At 45.7% G+C, this 20,100-nt stretch overlaps 1 long non-coding RNA gene across 1 annotated transcript; it reads right to left on the bottom strand.

Moving 5' to 3' along the window:
* Window positions 1-1,264: 1,264 nt before the first annotated feature.
* On the bottom strand, window positions 1,265-18,052 carry LOC103876574. Its single transcript, XR_635863.4, has 3 exons — window positions 15,727-18,052; window positions 7,481-7,596; window positions 1,265-1,510 (listed from the first exon to the last, which is right to left on the bottom strand). It is a non-coding gene; the product is annotated as an uncharacterized LOC103876574 (long non-coding RNA).
* Window positions 18,053-20,100: the final 2,048 nt, after the last annotated feature.

Genomic DNA, 20,100 nt, shown 5'->3' on the forward strand with positions numbered 1-20,100 from the left:
CAGCCCGAACTCTCTATTTTAAATGTTAACTCTGTTCTTCCAAAGTCCTTCCCAGTCATGTCACTTGAGACCTCTCTATAGCCTTCAATCCCTCAGCACTCAGCCCACCTCCCCACTTCACTCCTGATTCTGGGATTGCTCCAAGAACTCCACTATTGTTGTTGCTGTTGTTGTTTTCCTGCTGCTCTATTTGCTAGAACATTTTAGTTTTCCCATAAATTTTCACAATGAGCCTCCTTAAGATGTTGAGCAGCCAAAAGTTCCTTCAATTGTGTAGGTGTCAGGCCAGGCACGGTGGCTAACACCTGTAATCCCAGCACTTTGATAGGCTGAGGCAGATGGATCACTTGAGGTCAGCAGTTTGAGACCTGTCTGGCCAACACGGTGAAACCCCATCTCTACTAAAAATACAAAAATTAGCCAGGTGTGGTGGCACACGCCTGTAGTCCCAGCTGCTTGGGAGGCTGAGGCATGAGAATCGCTTGAACCTGGGAGGTGGAGGTTGCAGTGAGCAGAGATCGCGCCACTGTACTCCAGCCTGAGCGACAGAGCCAGACTCTGTTTCAAAAAAAAAAAAAATCGAAAGCTGTATAGATTTCACCCTTCTTGGAAGGCAGTTGTGGTAATGAAGAACAAAACCTATATCCTGGTTATAATGGTCGAAGGCATTGTGAAGGAGAAGCTTACAGCAGAGGGGTCTTGACCTAGTATGTGGGGTGGGGAAGGTGTGCTCGGAGAATATGGCTAAGAGTTGAAGTCTGAATAGGAGCTGGTCATGAAAGTAGGGGAACAAGAACATTCCAGGGAAAGCCTAGAACAAGTGCAGTGGTGCTGAGGAAGGAAGGCATCCTGGAATTCCAAGAATCGAAAGAAAGCCAGAGCATGTGGGCTGTGAAGACAGAAGGGGGAATTGCTTACAAGGAGGCTTTGGGAGTGAGGGAGGCAGGTCTTGCCCAGCAATGTAGGACTTGCAAGTAACTCTGGACTTTCCCCTGGATTGAGTGACTATGCTTTAAGTGGGAGAGTGGGGGTTTCCTTTGCTGCAGTGTGGAAGGGGGTTGGAAAAGGATGAATATGAAGACAGGGAGACGAGGGAGGAAGCTGCTGTAACAGGCAGGGGGGTGGTGATGCTGGATCTAGATGTAGCAATGGAGGTGGAAATGTAAACCACCCACAGAGTTTACTTTGCCTGCTGCCTAGATAGAGCTAATTCATCAAGACAGGTGAATTGCGATAGATAAAGAGTAATTCACGCAAAGCCAGCTGAGCAGGAGATTAGAGTTTTATTATGACTCAAATCAGTCTCCCCTAGCATTCGGGAAGCAGAATTTTTAAGGCTAACTTGGTGGGTGGGAGGAAGCCAGGAGTACTGACTGGTCATACTCTATGATGAAATCACAGAGAGTCGAAGCTGTCTTCTTGCGCTGAGTCAGTTCTTAGGTGGGGGGCCAAGATCAGATGAGCCAGTTTATTGATCTGGATGGTGCCAGCTGATCCTTCAAGTGCAGGTCTGCAAAATATTTCAAGCACTGATCCTAGGAGCAGTTTGGCCACCAGCTTCATGACTCCTAAACCATAATTTCTAATCTTGTGGCTAATGTTAGTCCTACAAAGGCAGTCTAGTCCCCAGACCAGAAGGAGATCTGTTTTGGGAAAGGACTGTTACCATTGTTGTTGAAGCTATAAACTATAAACTAAATTTCTCCCAAAGTTAGTTCAGCCTATGCCCAGGAATGAACAAGGACAGCTTGGAGGGTAGAAGCAAGATGGAGCTGGTTAAGTTAGATCTCAATCTCAATTTTGCAAAGGTGGTTTCAGAAAGAAGGGATGGATTTGACATGTATTTAGAAAGGATATAACGATTGATTGGATAAGGAAGGTGGGGGAGGGGAACAATCAAAAATTGCTCCAGGTTCTGGTCTGAGTGACCAGGTGGTCGGAGGAGCAGCTTGGTTGCTGGGTTGTTTGGGTTGTAGCAAGGTTGTAACTTAAGGTTCAATCAGGTCGGCCAGGCGTGGTGGCTTATGTTTGTAATCCCAGCTACTTGGGAGGCTGACGCAGGCGAATCACTTGAGGTCAGGAGTTCGAGACCAGGTTGGCCAACATGGTGAAATCCCGTCTCTACTAAAATTACAAAAATTAACCGGGCATGGTGGCGGGCACCTGTAATCCCAGCTACTTGGGAGGATGAGTCAGGAGAATCACTTGAACCTGGGAGGCAGAGGTTGCGGTGAGCTGAGACCATGCCACTGTACTCCAGCCTGGACGACAAGAGCAAAACTCCATCTCAAAATAAATAAAGAAATAAATATACTGTTGAAAAGGTTCAGTCAGGTTGAATTGGAAGTACCTGTGAGTCATCTACATGGAGATGTCAAATAGGCTGTTGGAAGGTTGGCCCTGGGACCCAGAAAAGGGACAAGGAGGAGGAGCCTCCTCTGGAGTCCCAAGAGGTGAGCCAGAGTAGTGGGAGGAAACCCAGGAAGCAGGTGGAGGGCAGGTCAGGTTGGACTAGATTTAGTTTTGATGTTGTGATAGGATCCAGACTAGAGTGGAAGCAAGTGACGGCCGGTTATGTTTAGACTTCTCTCTCCACCCAAGAAGAGCCCATTCTCATGCCCCAGACAAAGGGAAGCGTCTTCGGAATCACTTGGAAACACCAATCATACTGATCCAATTGGGTGCTGCACAGTGTGGGAACTAGCCTGGAGACAACTGAGCGAGATTTTATGTTTTTTTCTTTTTTTCTTTTTTTTTTTTGAGAAGGAGCTCGCTCTGTCACCCAGGCTGGAGTGCAGTGGCACGATCTCAGCTCACTGCAGGCTCGATCTCGGCTCACTACAGGCTCTGCCTCCCAGGTTCACTCCATTCTCCTGCCTCAGCCTCCTGAGTAGCTGGGATGCCCGGCTAATTTGTGTATTTTTTTTTTTGTATTTTTAGTAGAGACAAGATTTCACCATGTTAGCCAGGATGGTCTCGAACTCCTGACCTCATGATCCGCCCACCTCAGCCTCCCAAAGTGCTGGGATTGCAGGTGTGAGTCACTGCACCAGACAGAGATTTTATGTTTTTAATCTAATCTCTTTTGCAATCCAAAACCAAGAAACCAAGGGAGCCCTGACCTTTACCCTTAGCCTCAATGTACTCTGATGGGAAATCAGAAAAACATTTATGAAAATAATGTAGGTCAGAGCAAATCATATTCCTCCTACGCTACAGTTAGACAAATATGAACACTGCTGCAATCAAAGAAAGACCTTAGAGGCAAAGGTCAGATTTATTTCCTGCTGCTGGACCGAGTGTTCCTTAGTGTATGATACCGGAATATGAGAAGAAAACAGAGGGCCAAGGCCGGGCGCAGTGGCTCACTCCTGTAATCCCAGCACTTTGGGAGGCTGAGGCGGGCGGATCATGAGGTCAGCAGATCGAGACCATCTTGACTAACATGGTGAAACCCCGTCTCTACTAAAAATACAAAAAATTAGCCAGGCCTGGTGGTGGGAGCCTGAGGTCCCAGCTACTCGGGAGGTTGAGGCAAGAGAATGGTGTGAACCCGGGAGGCGGAGCTTGCGGTGAGCCGAGATGGCGCCACCACACTCCAGCCTGGGCAACAGAGTGAGACTCCGTCTCAAAAAAAAAAAAAAAAAAAAAGAGGACGGGGCCCAGTGGCTCACGCCTGTAATCCCAACAGTTTGGGAGGCTGAGGTGGGAAGATCCCTTGAGTCCAGAAGTTTGAGACCAGCCTGGGAAGACCACTAGGCCCTGTTAAAAAAAAAACAACAAAACTAATTAGAAGAAAAAAAAGGAAATAAACAAAGAGGCCTCTTTTAGCAGAGATGACAGAGTCAGACATAAAAAGCATGAAGGGATGCCAGAAATGTGATGCTACACCAAATGTCCCCCTTACTTGCTGATCACTAACATGGTCTAGAGGTTTGCCAGTGGAGCTTTGCTCTTTTGAGGTAGGGGATTATGCCCCATTAAAAACAGGATGCACCTAGAAGAACAGAGGGTGGAGAGGCACACAAAAGTCCTTAGGGAGCGCTTTACCACTAATGCACTGGGGATCCTTAAGGGGAGGTGGGGAAGTACAAGTCTCACTTCTTGAGAAATGGCCAAAATGGGGTTTTTAAAGGCATACTCTGAGCATTAGCACTCTTTAGGCAGGAAGATATTGGTCAGGGCTGCTTGGTAAGGATGTTCAGGTTGTGCACTCTACAGATGCACATTTATCACAGCCAGGGCCTCCTGCAGAGGCCCTGATGGCAGTTTTCGGAAGGTAAGGTCCACGTGTATGAGAGATAGAGGCATAAAATGTACATAGATGAAGGGAGTCCCTTCCTACTGGGCAAAGTATGTCTTTATCTATACTACCTAACCCAGAACAATACATAACTAAGTGTTCAAAGGATGATTTTTATAGTGTCAATGTGAAAGTATCTTTTATTCTAGTGCCTTTGCTTTAAAAACCAGTATAAGGCTGGGCATGGTGGCTCATGCCTGAAATCCCAGCACTTTGGGAGGCCAAGGCGGGCAGATCACGAGGTTAGGAGATCAAGACCATCCTGGCCAACATGGTGAAACCCTGTCTCTACGAAAAGTACAAAAATTAACCAGGTGTGGTGGCACGTGCCTGTAGTCCCAGCTACTAGGGAGGCTGAGGCAGGAGAATTGCTTGAACCTTGGAGGCAGAGGCTGCAGCAAGCTGAGATTGTGCCACTGGCCTCCAGCCTGGGTAACAGAGTAAGACTCCATCTCAAAACAAACAAACAAACAAACAACAACAACAAAAAACAGTATAATAGAAGCTTGGGCCACCAGTCTCATCCAGGCCACACTTGGGTCAGTGACTGTGAGAGCTTCAGATTCAGGTGTTTGGTGGAATCTGTTTGGTGTGCCAGAAACACGCCTTGCACCTGTTTACAGGGATGGAGGAGTGAGGACTGATGGAGGCCAGAGATCCAAAGTTCTTGTATCTCCATAAGCAGGTGTAGGAGCAAGCAGAGCAGTCTGAAATTGTAATTGAGAACAGAAGACCCTGCAGGTGGGCATATTTGCACACACGGCTTATGTGGGTGCGGGTGTGGGTGTGGGTGTGGGTGTGGGTGTGTGGATGGGCAACATCGAAGAGGATATGAAAGGTGATTCAAAAGTCAACAGGTCGAATATGAAAATGCTAGGAGGACATCTTCATGTATCTACTGTATAGTACAACTTTCAGTTTATGGAAAATGTCCAGCTCTTTTAGAAGGTAAACATTTTCTGTGAGCTCTTGAATATGAATTTTATGGTGCCTTATACATTTTTTAACTTTCAAAACTTTGGGTTGGGGAGTTATCAGTACCATCTTCACAAATTCTGGATTCTTCTGGATGTTCTTGACTATTCTGGGAAAATTGGTATGTTTGTTCTCCATCTGCCTTGTACTGAGGTCTGCAGGCTTAAGGGATGTTACAAGGCTTCAATTTGCTGTGTGCGTTAGCAACTGCTGGAAACTACCTTGCCAAATGTGTCATAGACACAAGAGGGCGATGTTTCCCCAACTGTCAACCTGGCTGAGGAAAAGGAATTCATCCTTCAGGAATTTTGGGCTGAATTCCCAGACCTAAAAAAGATTAACAAAGTGTGTTTGGGAGGGGCAAAATTCACGCTGAAACCTAATGAAAGAGGCAGGATGTGACGTCAGAGTGTGGAGACAGGCTCGCAGGACCTTGGAGGGGATTCTTATCCTTGGGTTCAGAACTGGGCAGTACTCTAGGCTAATGATCATTATAATCAAGACTCGTCCTCTGGACATTCAGAAAAGACAGACTTCAAGGCTGCAGAGAATCAGTGGCTGTCTTGGTCTCTGATTACAAAACCTTATTCTGAGAAAGCCCCTCATTCACGGGAGGAAAACTGGCTGTGCACTTGTTACATGCCAGACATGAGTCTTGTAGGGGCTAAGAATTCAGCTCTGAGTAAGACAGCCGAGGCCACTGCCCTCTGGAAGCGTCAGTGACCCTTGGCACGTACTCCCATCTATTGGTTTCTTTTCTCTCTGAGCCAGTCCAAACCAGCAGTGTCTACATCATCTATTCTTATTCTGAAAGAGAATGCAAGTCACACATTCATGGCTGTGGGCCACATGTTTTTAAGAGATACCATCTGGTTCCAGTTTTTCTGACTGTTTGTGGAGAGTGGTGATTCCAACAATCTTCTACCAAATGTAAGGGAGTGATAGAAGTGTTTAGTGTTTGCCACAGAGATATCTCTTACTTGGCCTGATCTCAGTGCACTGCTTTTTGGGTTTACTCGACAAATTGAACAATGCTCAGCCCCTCTTCCATGGACTCTTTCCTAATCTCTTTAGCCAAGGTTACACTGTGACTCCTCAAAGTCTCCGTATATCACAGCACTTTTGTGGGAGACTACTGCTACTTCAAATCTCTGCCAATAGCACCATGTTTCCTTTCATTGCCAGCTTTTTAGGACTCTAAAGCCTACTTGGCCATTAGCTTTTTTTTTTTTTTTTTTTCAAGACAAGGTCTCACTCTGTTGCCCAGGCTGGAGAGCAGTGGTGCAGTCACAGCTCACTGCAGCCTCAACCTCTTGGGCTCAAGTGATCCTTCCACCTCAGTCCCCCAAGTAGCTGGGACTACAGGTTCTCACAACCACACCCAACTAATCTTTGTATTTTTTGTAGACACAGGATTTCATGATGTTGCCCAGGCTAGTCTCAAATTCCTGAGCTCAAGAGATCCTCCCATTTTGGCCTCCCGAAGTGCCGGGATTACAGACATGAGCCACTGTGCCCGGACTAGCTATTTTTAAAATTGGAGTTTGAGGAAGGAGGAACAGAAAGGCTGCATCTGCTTAGTAAATGACTCCCCGCCGCCAACACACGTACCCAGTGGATGGCAACACCCGTGAAAGTCCTTTTGTCCTGCTGTGAATGATGGATTCCAAACTCTACAGGACTCTGCACTAGTCAGCATCTGCTCTTCCCTCTTGAGTCAGAGCAGCCTGGGGTATATCACAGGCATCTTGAGGCTCACCTTCTACAGAAGGTCAGAGAGCACAGCAAAAATAGCTTTCTTGCTGTGACCTAATACATAAACCCCGGCCCACTTCTGTCCTCAGGCTGTTTTTCCGCTGTCGCAACAGGCTGTTCTGCCGTTAATCCTTTCCTGTAATTCCTGTCGCCTCGCTCGATCTTGCAATTCTCTGGCCCAGTGGCCTTTACAGGGGGTCATTACTGGGACACGGGGAACCAATGTGCGGTAAAAAATGCAACCTGACAGCAACATGTTCCTCACCAAAAGTGAGACTCTTGGGTTTTGTGTGTGTCAACTCAGAAGAAGCGACAAAAAGACCCCACCATGTGTTGGATGAGGATGGAAATTGGGTGCAGTGACTACAAGGTGCTTTGATTAGGTGAATCTGTTGATAGTAAGAAGGAAGAGATTTTCAAGGTGCTTGGCCTTTCGCTTTGGCTTACTTTGGGTGAACAGTCCCAATTCTGTCAGGCGTGCATCTCTTTGTCCGTCAGCTCCGTGTCTCTTGCCAGGATGCTTCTCTCTATCCGTCAGGCAGAGTTTTCAGATGTTGTCTTTCCTGTCAGGAAAAGTTTAATTCATCATTTTCCTCAGGCCTTGAAAAAATTTTTACAGGAAAAAATGGTGGTGGTGGGTTGGGGGTGGGGGGTTATGACAAAAACATTTACAGATTTTTCTTCACATATAATTTAAAAATTGCCTATTTTTGCCAGGCACAGTGGTTCAAACCTGTAATCCCAGCACTTTGGGAGGCCGAGGCAGGTGGATGACCAGAGGTCAGGAGTTCAAGACCAGCCTGGCCAACATGAAACCCCGTCTGTACTAAAAATACAAACTTAGCTGGGCATGGTGGTGGCACACTCCTGTAATCCCAGCTACTTGCGAGGCTGAGGTAGGAGAATCCCTTTAACCCAGGAGGTGGAGGTTGCAGTGAGCCAAGATCACGCCACTGCACTCTAGCCTGGGCAACAGAGCAAGACTCCATCTCAAAACAAAACAAAACAAAACCCTTAATTTTGAGTAGGTAATACATACACACAGTGCAAAAGTCAAAAGATTCATACAAATGGAAAAAGACTCCATACTGTCTTCCCCTCCGTTCCCCAGGCACCCAGCTGCACTCCACAGAGGCAACCCTGGGTACTAGGGGTTTACATCTTTCTAGAGATTGTCTCTATATAAATTAGCAGAGATAGTCTTCATATGCCTTTTGAGAGCATCTTTTTAAAATGTCTAAATCTAGGTTCGTTCAGAAAAGCAATATATTAAATATACATTAAAATATACTCAGTGTGACCTGGCATGGTGGCTCACCCCTGTAATCTCAGCAAGTTGGGAGGATGAGGTGGGAGGATGACTTGAGGTCAGGGGTTTAAGACAAGCCTGGCCAACATGGCAAAACCCTGTCCCTATTAAAAATACAAAATTAGCCAGGCAATGAGCCGGATGTGGTGGCGCATGCCTGTAATCCCAGGAGGCTGAGGCAGGAGAATTGCTTGAACCTGGAGGTGGAGGTTGCAGTGAGCTGAGATTGTGCCATTGCACTCCATCCTGGGTGACAGAGTGAGACTCTGTCTCAAAAAAAAAAAAAGAGAAAAAAAGTATATACATATACACACACATATATTCAATGTATTGAATGGTCTGTCCACTTGAAGCCCTGATTCTAGACTAGATAATTTGTTGGCTTTCTGTTAGATCACGCTAGCAGAAATGTGACTGGACTTATAATCAGTTTGGAAGCATTGCGGATACTCGGGAGTCTGATGTTTCTTATCCCTTAACATTCAGTTCATCTTCCCTGAGTTATACCTCTTAGTCATTTCCCTTTGAAATTAAGAGAAGGGCTCCAAATCTTAAAAATGGAAGAATACAGCCGGGCATGGTGGCTCACACCTGTAATCCCAGCACTTCAGGAGGCTGAGGCAGGCAAATCACCTGAGGTCAGGAGTTCAAGACCAGTCTGGCCAACATGGTGAAACCCCATCTCTACTAAAATTACAAATATTAGCCGGGCATGGTGGCGCACACCTGTAATCCCAGGTACTCGGGAGGCTGAGGCAGGAGACTGGCTTGAACCTGGGAGGCAGAGGTTGCAGTCAGCTGAGATCGCACCACTGCACTCCAGCCTGGGTGACAGAGTGAGATCCATCTCAAAAAAAAAAAAAAAAAAAAGGAGGGATAGAAAGTCTTGTGTTAAGACATAGGAGAAAAGTTAGTTGAGAATCTCACTGGCCACACCCCAAGAGTGGACATTGGGCTATTGGGGGTACATTGGGTGGTCTAGGGAATTGGCTGGGTCCGGGACATACTCGTTATGCTCCTGAAACTTAGAGTAGAACAGAACAACAGCAGCTGCTATAATGACTCGAAAGGTCCTTTGATGAATTTTAATACCTGGATGCATAAATATTTGTGTTTGATACTTTTAGGCATCTGAAAGAAGTGTATGATTTCCCTGCTAAGGGACTGGCCTCAGGAGCAGATGCACCCAGTGTTGAAATTCTCCGCAGCCTTGTGAGAGGCAGCGATTCTTGTGCATCTGCCCTCTGCCTGTGTTGGAGCTACTAAACTGTAAGAACCTGTAAGTTGGTAAAATGCTTGTAAAAACCCTCAGCTCCATAAATATTTTAAATTTTAAATTTAATTTTGTTTTAGAGATGGGGTCTTGCTATACTGCCCAGGCTGGTCTCAAACTCTTGGGCTCAAACCATCCTCCCATGTCAGCCTCCAGAGTAGCTGGCACTACAGGCACAGGTCACCATACCTTGCTTTGCTCTTTAATTTTTCTTTTTCTTTTTTTTTGAGATAGACTCTTCCTCTGTCACTCAGGCTAGAGTGCAGTGGCACAATCTCAGCTCACTGCAACCTCTACTTCCTAGGTTCCAGCGATTCTCCTGCCTCAGCCTCCCGAATTGTTGGGATTACAGGCATGTGCCACCATGCTTGGCTAATTTTTGTATTTTTAGCAGAGAGGGGGATTCACCACGTTGGGCAGGCTGGTCTCGAACTCCTGACCTTAGGTGATCCACCCACCTTGGCCTCCCAAAGTGCTGGGATTACAGGTGTGAGCCACTGTGCCTGGCCAGCTCTTTAAATCTTAACCTAGTAACACCCTGACTAATTTCTCAGCTGCTTTGCTCAGTTTAACCATTTCTGACTGAATGCTTTATTTATAGGTTGACAATTCTCGGTACCCCTAGTCAGCCAAATGTGTCTCTCTCCACAACAGAAACCCACCTTCTCGTGGCTGCAAGCTGTGCAGCTGAAGATGAATTCTGGAGAAAGAAGGAGAATCCTTTTGTCTGGGTCTATTAATGCTGTGCAATGTGTCTGAGTTCTTGGAGGGAGACATGTCTATTTCTTCCTCATTCCCTCCCACTGACTATACAGGAGAAAGTGTATGGAGCTTACTTCAGAAAAATTATTAAGTCCCAAAGATGTGGAGCATTTTGAATTTTATTCAAGTCCAACCTTGCAGGGCAACAACTCAACACAGCCATCCCTGCTCTTTCAGGGGAAGCCACAAGTGTGGGAAGACAGGCAGCTAAGTGTAGGGCACAAATTAGTCATATTGTCTCCTTAGATCCTGAGGGCCTGCGTAACCCTCAAGGTTTCCTGGTGGCATCTTAAGGTGCTAGTTATTCCATTCTGGCTGCCTTTTGATTCATTTGGTTTTCTGCCCACGGGCAAGCAGAGGCGAAACCAACCTGCCAACTCTTACCTCAAACCCATTGAGAGAGACCTGGGGATTTCCTAGGGTTTTATTTTTACCTATTGCTCCCCAAGCAGAAGTTCCATTACACAGAAGCATTTCTTTTTTCTTTTTTCTTTTTGAGACAGAGTCTTACTCTGTCACCCAGGCTGTCACACAGTGGCACCATCTCGGCTCACTGCAACGTCTGCCTTCCGGGTTCAAGAGACTCTCATGCCTCATCCTCTCGAGTAGCTGGGATTACAGGTGTGTGCCACCACGTCCAGCAAATGTTGTATTTTTAGTAGAGACGGGGTTTCGCCACGTTGGCCAGTCTGGTCTCCAACTCCTGACTTCAAGTGATCTGCCCGCCTCAGCCTCCCAAAGTGCTGGGATTACAGGCATGAGCCACCGTGCCCGGCCACACAGAAGCATTTCTCAGTGCCTAGTCTAGTTTGCATATCAACTATTAGGGAATAAAGAACCCATCAAGACCTTGCATTGGACTCCCCGGGTGGAATGACATATGCCTATCAAGGCCAGTGCCCCTTGAAACCCACCTCTTATTTCTGTTGGCACTGCTCCCACCCAGACAGAAATGAGTTAGAGTGAGGCATTTTCCCTAGTAACCGTGGGAAGTAGGATTTCTCCCTGCAGAGGAGCAAAGGAATAAAGGAATGAATATCTTTGACTCCGGCTCTTATTCACCTTATGGGCGTCTTCTCTGATCCCCACAGCTAAAACACCACCACTTCTACCCCATTCATCTTTATGCTCTTATCTGGCTTTATCTTTCCTGTCTTTTCCCCCACCAACACTTACCTCCCCCCTGCCCTAGAATGTGAGCCCCCGAACACCGGATCTGTCTGATTCATTTACTGCTGTATCCTCAGTGCCCCAAACAGTACCTGTCCCGTTTCTGAGTGCACACAAAAAAATACCTGTTAAACAAATAAGGGACCTCTACTACTGCCAGGCGCTGTGTCAGATCCTGCGCATACACTATACATGTGACACAGGTAGGTGTTAGTGACATCTTTCTACAGATGAAGAACCCAGGGAGTAAGAAAGGAGGTCACAAGGAGGTCAGGTAACTTCCTCAAGGTCACACACTTAGTAAATAGTTGAGCATTTACTGCCTCTAGAAGGTCTACCCTCTAGAACTCCATCCCTTTTGTCAAATGCAAAAGCTAAAGAAATGTAGGGTAGAGTGTGTTTCACTCTTAAAACCATCTCAGTTTTCTACCTAGGTAGAATTTAGGAAAACAGAAGGGATGGCAAATATATACATACATATATACACACACACACACACACACACACACACACACAGATACAGAGAAAACCTTCTTGAGGGTTACAACTCAAACAAGCACAGCCCAATACAAAATACTCTGAACTAAAAATCAAATGACAGTTCTCAGTATCTCAGAGGGTTTGATTAGTTTACTTAAAGTTTTTCAATCATCCCATGTGCATTTACTGAGGCCCTCGTATGCGCCAGGCTCTGAGCTAAGTGCTCCAATACTAAGAGAAAGGCTGGAGACTTAGCCCCGTTGGATCTACTGTCCACCTAAGAACAATGAACCCAAGAGGTGTAAGAGACCAGGATTTCTGAAGAATACAGAAGAAATATTCAGTGTGCTTGGAGAGCAAGTGAAAGAGGGTCTGGCATAGACTGTGGGGCAGGGAGGGCAGGTCAGGGAAGACCGGCCTGAAGAAATGGTTTTAGAATGGAACTAAACTTACCCTGGAGATTATAGTTGTTGAAGAAAAGCAAATCATAAACAGCCAGGACACACAACACAGACATTACAGACACTGACAAGAGGAAACGGGAAGGAGGCGATTAGATTCATGGGCGGGAGCTCAGAGGAGAGGTATGGGCTGGAACGATATATTTGGAAGTCATTGGCTTACAGAGGGTAATTGAAATTGTAGGTGTCGATGAGATCATCTTGGAAAAAATTATACAGCAAGAAAAGAAGGGAGTCCAGCACTGAGCTTTAAGGAAGTTTAACACGTAGTGGCTGGGAAGGAGAGAAGTTACCAGCCAAGATGCCCGGGAAGGAGCGGGCCAGAGAGGCAGGAGGGAATGTAGAAATTGTAGCCACGTGAAACCCAGGGGAGAAAGGTTCTCAAAGGAATCACGTGTGCAGAGCCAGCACTGCTGGGGGGCCAGAGATAGGGGGACGCAGAGATGAACAGGTGACAAGGAGGCCACAGGTGACCCTGGGGAAAGGTCCTTAGGTGGCATGATATGAGCAAGAGTCTGATGACAGGCAGACGAGAAAGGGTGGGAAGGGAGGGAATGGAGATGGTATCACCCAGTGGTCTGCAAACCAGGACCCACACACCAAATCTGGCTGGAGGCCTATTTATTTATTTATGATGTATTTATTTATTTTGCAAGGGCCTGTTTTTGTAAAGATTTCACTGGAACCCAGCCACACCCATTCACTTACATACATATTATGGGCTGAATTTTATCCTCCTCCTCCACACTCAATTTTTAAAATTGTGTATATTTAAGATATAAAACATGATGTTTTGATATACACAAACATAGGAAAATGATTTCCTTTTTTAAAAATTTTAATCAGGCCAAAAGAGAGAGAAAAAAGAATAAATGTTCCTATAGTGAAATGATTCCTACAGTCAAACAAATTAACACATTTCCTCATCTCATATAGCTACCTTTCTGTGTGTGGTAGAAGTACCTAACAACTGCTCTCTTAGCAAATTTCCAGTATACAATACGTTATTATTATTATTATTATTATTATTAGAGACAGGGTCTCACTCTGTTGCCCAGGCTGGAGTGCAATGACAGTCATGGCTCACACTGCCACTTGAAACTCCTGGCCTCTAGCAATCCTCCCACCTCAGTGTCCTGAGTAGCCAGGACTACGGGTATGTGCCACCACACCTGGCTAATTTCTTTTTAAATTTATGTTATATCTTTTGTAGAGATGGGAATCTCTATATGTTGCCTAGGCTGGTCTCGAACTTCTGGCTTCCAGCAATCCTCCTGTCTCAGCCTCCCAAAGTGCTAGGATTATAGGCGAGAACCACCGTGCCCGGCCACAATACAATATTATTATTAACCAGAGTGTCTCTCCCAAACTAATATGCTGAAGTCCTAACTCTAGTGCCTTAGAATGTGACTATATCTGGAGACAGAGACAGGGTCTTTAGAGAGGTGAATAAGTTAAAATGTGGTCATTAAGGTGGGCCCTCATCCTGATAAAGAGGGGGAGGTTAGGACAGACACACACAGAAGGCAGGCCATGTGAAGACACAGGGAGAAGATGACCGTCGGCAAGCCAAGGAGAGAGGCCTTAGGAGAAATCAACCTTACCAATACCTCCTTCTCGGACTTCCAGCCTCCAGAACTGTGAGGAAATACATTTATATTGCTTATGGCACCCAGTCTGTGGTTCTTTGTTATGGCAGCCCTGGCAGTCCAATGGCTATTTTTGCACTACAACAGTTGCAGAATTGAGTAGTTACAACTGAGGCTACATGGTGAGCAAGGCCAAAAATATTCAGTAGCTGGCTCTTCATAGACATTGTTTGCCAAGGTTAGGCATGGTAGCTCACCTGTAATCCCAGCACTTTCAGAGGTCAAGGCTGGTGGATCGTTTGAGCCCAGGAGTTTGAGATCAGCCTGAGCAACATGGCGAAACCCCATCTCTACAAAAAATACCCGCCCCCACCAAAAAAAAATTAGGCATGCTGGCATGCACCTGTAGTCCCAGCTACTTAGGGGACTGAGGCAGGAGGATCACTTGAGCCTAGGAGACTGAGACTCCCGTGAGCCATGATCGTGCCACTGCACTCCAGCCTGGGCTACAGAGTGAGACCCTGTCTCAAAAAAAGAAAGAAAAAAAGAAAAAGAAATTATTTGCCAATCCCTGATACAGACAGTTGTTTCAAGGTCATATACCTGGCACATCCCAGAGTCAGGATTTGAACCCCAGTCAGCACCAGTGACTCCTGTTCCCTGCCCTACCCCCTGGGAGCAGGCTGCCTCCCCTCAGCCAGGAGGGCTGGAGCTCAAAGAGTCAAGTCAGCATAGTTCTTTTCTTTTCTTCAGTTCATGCTCTGTCCTGTGGGCAGCTGTTGTGGGGAAATGCTGAGTCATAAATAATTCTTACATTAATGCCAAGGCAGCCGGAAGGGAAATGTCAGTAGGAAATGGTATTTCAAATAAGTACAAATTTCATAATTCAGTCAATGTTTTAGACCATTTCTCACAGCAACATTTTCTTAACTTCAGTTTTGGTAAACTCATAATCATTCATAAATGTGGATACAACATACCTTCATTTGGACATGTGACCTGGATATATACATGATATAGAATAGGCCAAACGGATCAGAGCAGAGAGGAACAATTGGTCTTATGTAGAACGGACCCTTGTATCTTTACATCACCCACGACAATTAGAGTATTGTGACATTCACTGTTTGAGCTTATCATTGAGAAGCTCCAGGAAGCTTTAATTTCTACTAAACAGAATGGCTCGTTAGTGTAATTGTATCCTCCCAGAAATATATTGCAGAAGTCAGCCGTCACCGTCAGCTTCATTCCCTTGAAGGCCTCTTCAAGGTAGTGCCCAGAGACACAGGGGTTGCCGATACCGGTGTCTGCAGGTCCAGGAGCGTGGGCTAAGAAGCCAGTTAGACAGAGAAAACACCTTCCTCTGCCCCACCGCCCCCAGCCTATTGTGGTGATGAGGAAACCCAGGCCAGCTGTTCCCAAATCTTCTGCTTTTTCACGAGAAGCCGGAAATCCAGATTTGATGTGAAATTTCCTAATTTCTAAATCTTGGCAACTAATTGAAATAAAAATAAAAACAGATTTTTTTTTTTTTTTTTGCCTGTGGGTTGGACCCCACCCTAGGACCCCTGTTAATGACGCCTGCTTTGGTGAGACTCCATGGCCGCGGTGAAGGGGAAGGGTGAAGGTCAAAATTAGTCTGAACTCACCGGTGTTCATCACTCCGCATCGCAAAACCCCGCGTCCACATATGGTCTTCCCCCGTGCATTTCTGTGGCTGTATCTGACTTACCCAGTCTCATACCCAGTTTTTCTCTTCCCTTTATTTCTGGATACTGAAATTCTTGAGGTTATTTAAGCCACGGCTGTTTTAAAATGTCAGCATCTGAACCTCATGTTCCCAAGCAAGGAACTGCTGGCTGAGTTGGGTCAGCAGGAAGGAATGGACTAGATTTTTCTGCCACCCTGACGATGTTTTCTAAACCTGGAGTGAGGCTTCCTGACTCTGTCTCTGCCACTCTTCACATAGGAGTTGCCAAGGAACAGATGAAGGGATACTAAAAATATAAGCTTTGCCATCTCTCTGTTCTTTTTTCTTCAAATCTTTTCTCCATAAATATGCCTCCCCTCTTGAATCTCCATTTGTTTTTCTCATTTGTTCAATCATTTATTCACTCAGTAAACATTTATGAAGCAAATAATGTGTGCCAAGTACCACCTTAGGTGCTGGGAGGGCCAAGGCAAATCAGACTCAGTCCCTGCCAGTGAAGGGCCTATGTCTATGGTGAGCGAACGTTTGCATCCTCCTCAAATTCATATGTTGACATCCTAACTCCCAAGGTGATGGTATTAGGAGGCGGGGACTTTGGGAGGTGATTAGGTCACGAGGGCCTAACCCTTATCAATGGTATTAGTGCCTTATAAAGGAGATCCCAGAGAGCTCTGTTGTTCTCTTTCTGCCACGTGAGGGCATGAGGAGAAAGAGGCCATCTATGAACCAGAAATGGGCCCTCACCAGATGCCAAACCTACTAGCACTTTGATCTTGGACCTCCCAACCTCCAGAACTGTGTGAAATACATGTTTGTTGTTTAAGCCACCCCATTGATGATATTTTTGTTGTACAAGCCTAACGGGACTAAGACATGTAGGTTCCTGGATGATCCAGAACTGAGGCCCATGATGTCCGGTGACCACCACTCCCACATACATAACCCTCACCACCCCCTCCTAGGTACGGTGAATTTGGCTTGAAAGAGTGGAAGTGAACAATAAATACTAAATTGAAAGGGATACCATGGAGTTCTCTAGGACAAAAAAAATCATCATGGTAGATTCCTTTAAACCAAGCAATAATTTTAGCAAAGGCATTACTAAAGTTTTTCTTTTTCTTTTTCTTAATGGACTTTATTGTATTTTAGAGCAGTTTTAGGTTTACAGAAAATTTTTTTTCATTTATTTATTTTTGTACATGAATAAGTTCTTTAGTGGTGATTTCTGAGATTTTGGTGCACCCATTCACCCGAGCAGCACACACCATACCCAAAGTGTAGTCTTTTATCCCTTACCTGCCTCCCACCCTTTCCCTGAGTCCTCAAAGTCTGTTGTATCATTCTTATGCCTTTGTGTCCTCATAGCTTAGTTCCCTCACGGCAAAATTTTGAGGAGGATAAAGAGAGTTTCTGTATTCTCCTTGCCACTGTACACAGCCTGCCTCACTACGAAAATCCCACACCAGAGGATATATTCTTTACGATCAATGAACCTCCATTGACACATTATCACCCAAAGTCCATAGTTTACATTAGGGTTCACTCTTGATGCTGTATATTCTAAAGATTTAGACAAATGTATAATGATATGTATCCACGATTACAGTATCATACAGAATAGTTTCACTGCCCTAAAAATCTTCTGTGCCTTCCCTATTTGGATTATTTTTTTCACTTTGAAATGCTTAAGAACAGCCTCAGTAAAATGTTTGTATCCTAGACAATGAATGATTTGATCTCTATAGGAATGAGCTGGTTGTTATCATGTCAGAGTTTGGGGGTAAGCTACAGACGCTAATATAGGGACATAGAAGATTTCCCCCCCCAAAATTAAGATTAGCAAATAGCATTAAGGCAGTTAACCTTGATGAAATACCTAGCAAGAAATGAGTGACGTTATCCTGGAACTACTATTCTCCTCCCATCTCTTCTCTCAGCATTTGCCATCCAAACCATTTGGAAGCTTTGGTGCTTGATGCATTGCAGTATCTTTTTTTTCTTTTCTTTGAGAAAGACTATCTTAATTTCTAGTTCAATTTGAAAGCCCTTGCTTCAGTGAAGAACATCTATATTTGCTGAGTTTTACCAGGAAAGGAAGGCATATTCAGTGCAACCTCTACTGGACTCATGTTTTAGGAAGCCTCAATCATTCCAGCCCATGAAGAAAAATCTCCTCAAAAAATTTTGCAAAATATTATATTTTAAAAATTTGTGGGCCGGGCGCAGTGGTTCATGCCTGTAATCCCAGCACTTTGGGAGGCCGAGGAGGGCAGATCATTTGAAGTCAGATCACCCAACCTCAGGTGATCCACCTTCCTCGGCCTCCCAAAGTGCTGGGATTACAGGCATGAGCCACGGCACTGGGCCAAGATCCATAGTTTGAATGGGCTTCCAGGATTGGGATAGATAGTAAAGGTTCAGCTTAGGCCTGTTCCATGTGTGACTGTTGTCACAAATGTTAAATTTGGAGTCACCTGCCCTTGAACTCACCCCTGACCTGGCCAGAAAAAATGGAAGCATGTCAACGGTCTGGGGACGAAAGGACCCTATGTGAAATCAAAAGAATTGTCTGGTTAACCATGTTACACCTTGGGTCCAAATAACTTTGAGTATAGGCACATTTAAGAAGGGAACCTAGAATGCTCCCTAATGGATGGAGTGAGTTGAGCCCTACTGGCCAGGGTCGTCAGACAGCCCTGGTTACTGGCCTGGAGACAGGGACAGTGCTGAAAACTGTACCCAAGAGACATTCCTACTATAGCTGAGACACGTCTGGGGACTCCCCACGACACACACACACAAAACAATGGAGCCCAGACATGGAGGCTAAGGCCCGCAGTAGTGCAGTAAAGGTTCAGCTTAGGCTGAAGGGGTTCATGAGGTAGGGAAACACTGCATTAACAATGACTGTGACCTGAGTTGTGCCTGGACCAGTCAATAAGGGGTATTTCTCAACTCCAAGCTTGCCCCTGCCCCACCCTTCTATACTCTGCGTTGTGATTCGGGGGACTGGATCTCTGCAAACCACATTTTCGCTTTGGAGCTGGCTCCTTCTGAAGCTCTTCCCATCTTCCCATGCGCGGATGCAAGAGAGGTACTGCAAAGCTGGAGGAGGAGGAAGCCCCTGTTCTTTCCTGACCACTTTCTGCTCCTGTGAGTGGCACCCAGGCAACGCTTCATTAAGAACCGAAATGAGCATTAACCATTTCACCCTCAGCAGTAGCACCAGTTCCTTCCCGGGTCCACCACTGAATCCAGTCTGTAGTATTTTCAACGCTTGTGGAACTGGTCTCCTCACAGCCCCTCGCAGACCTCAGCTGGAATGTACAGCAGCCCTCCTTAAGAATCTGGTGCTCAGCTCTGCACGGCTCTTCCTCCAAACATGTAAGCTTTAATAGTTTGAGCCTTTTCTTTTTGTTCCCCAAGTCCCTCTGCTTCCTCTAGTTTCTACCTCCAGGGTAGTTTTGCATTATCTTTCTGCCATTTATGTTACCTAGCACATTTTATGTTATCAGCAAATTTGTATTGAGTTAACAATTAAATCCTCTCTATTCAACCAACTCATGCATTTTCTGTTTTTGCTTTTGTTTTTTTTGTTTTTTGTTTTTTGTTTTGAGACGGAGTCTCTCTGTCACCTAGATTGGAGTTCAGTGGTGCTATCTTGGCTCACTGCAACCTCCACCTCCCAGGTTCAAGCTATTCTCCTGCCTCACCCTCCCGAGTAGCTGGGACTACAGGCGCCCACCACCATGCCTGGTTAATTTTTGCATATTTTTTTTTTTTTAGTACAGACGGGTTTTCACCATGTTGGCCAGACTGGTCTCCAACTCCTGACCACGAGTGATCCGCCCTCCTCTGCCTCCCAAAGTACTGGGATTACAAGGGTGAGCCACAGCGATGGGCCAACTGCTGCATTTTCTATCTCCTTATTGGACCTTGACTGACACATACCTAAAATTTTCTCTGTTTATTCATTCAGGAAATATGTAATGAGTTCCCACTGTGTGCCAAGCATTGTACTTAGTGCTGGGACACAGGGAAGAGGGAAAGAGACAATAACCAATAGAATGGAATCTCTCCACACACCTCCACTTACCAGAGGGAGAGATTTAAACTTTCAATCTGGGCTGGGCGTGGTGGCTTATGCCTGTAATCCCAGCACATTGGGAGACCAAGGCAGGCAGATCACCTGAGGTCAGGAGTTCGAGACCAGCCTGGCCAACATGACAAAACCCCATCTCCACTAAAAATACAAAAATTAGCTGGACTTGGTGGCGGGCGCCTGTAATCCCAGCTGCTTGGGAGGCTGAGG

Source organism: Papio anubis, chromosome 10 (genome assembly GCF_008728515.1).
Source record: "Papio anubis isolate 15944 chromosome 10, Panubis1.0, whole genome shotgun sequence".
Classification (NCBI taxonomy): Eukaryota; Metazoa; Chordata; class Mammalia; order Primates; family Cercopithecidae; genus Papio; species Papio anubis.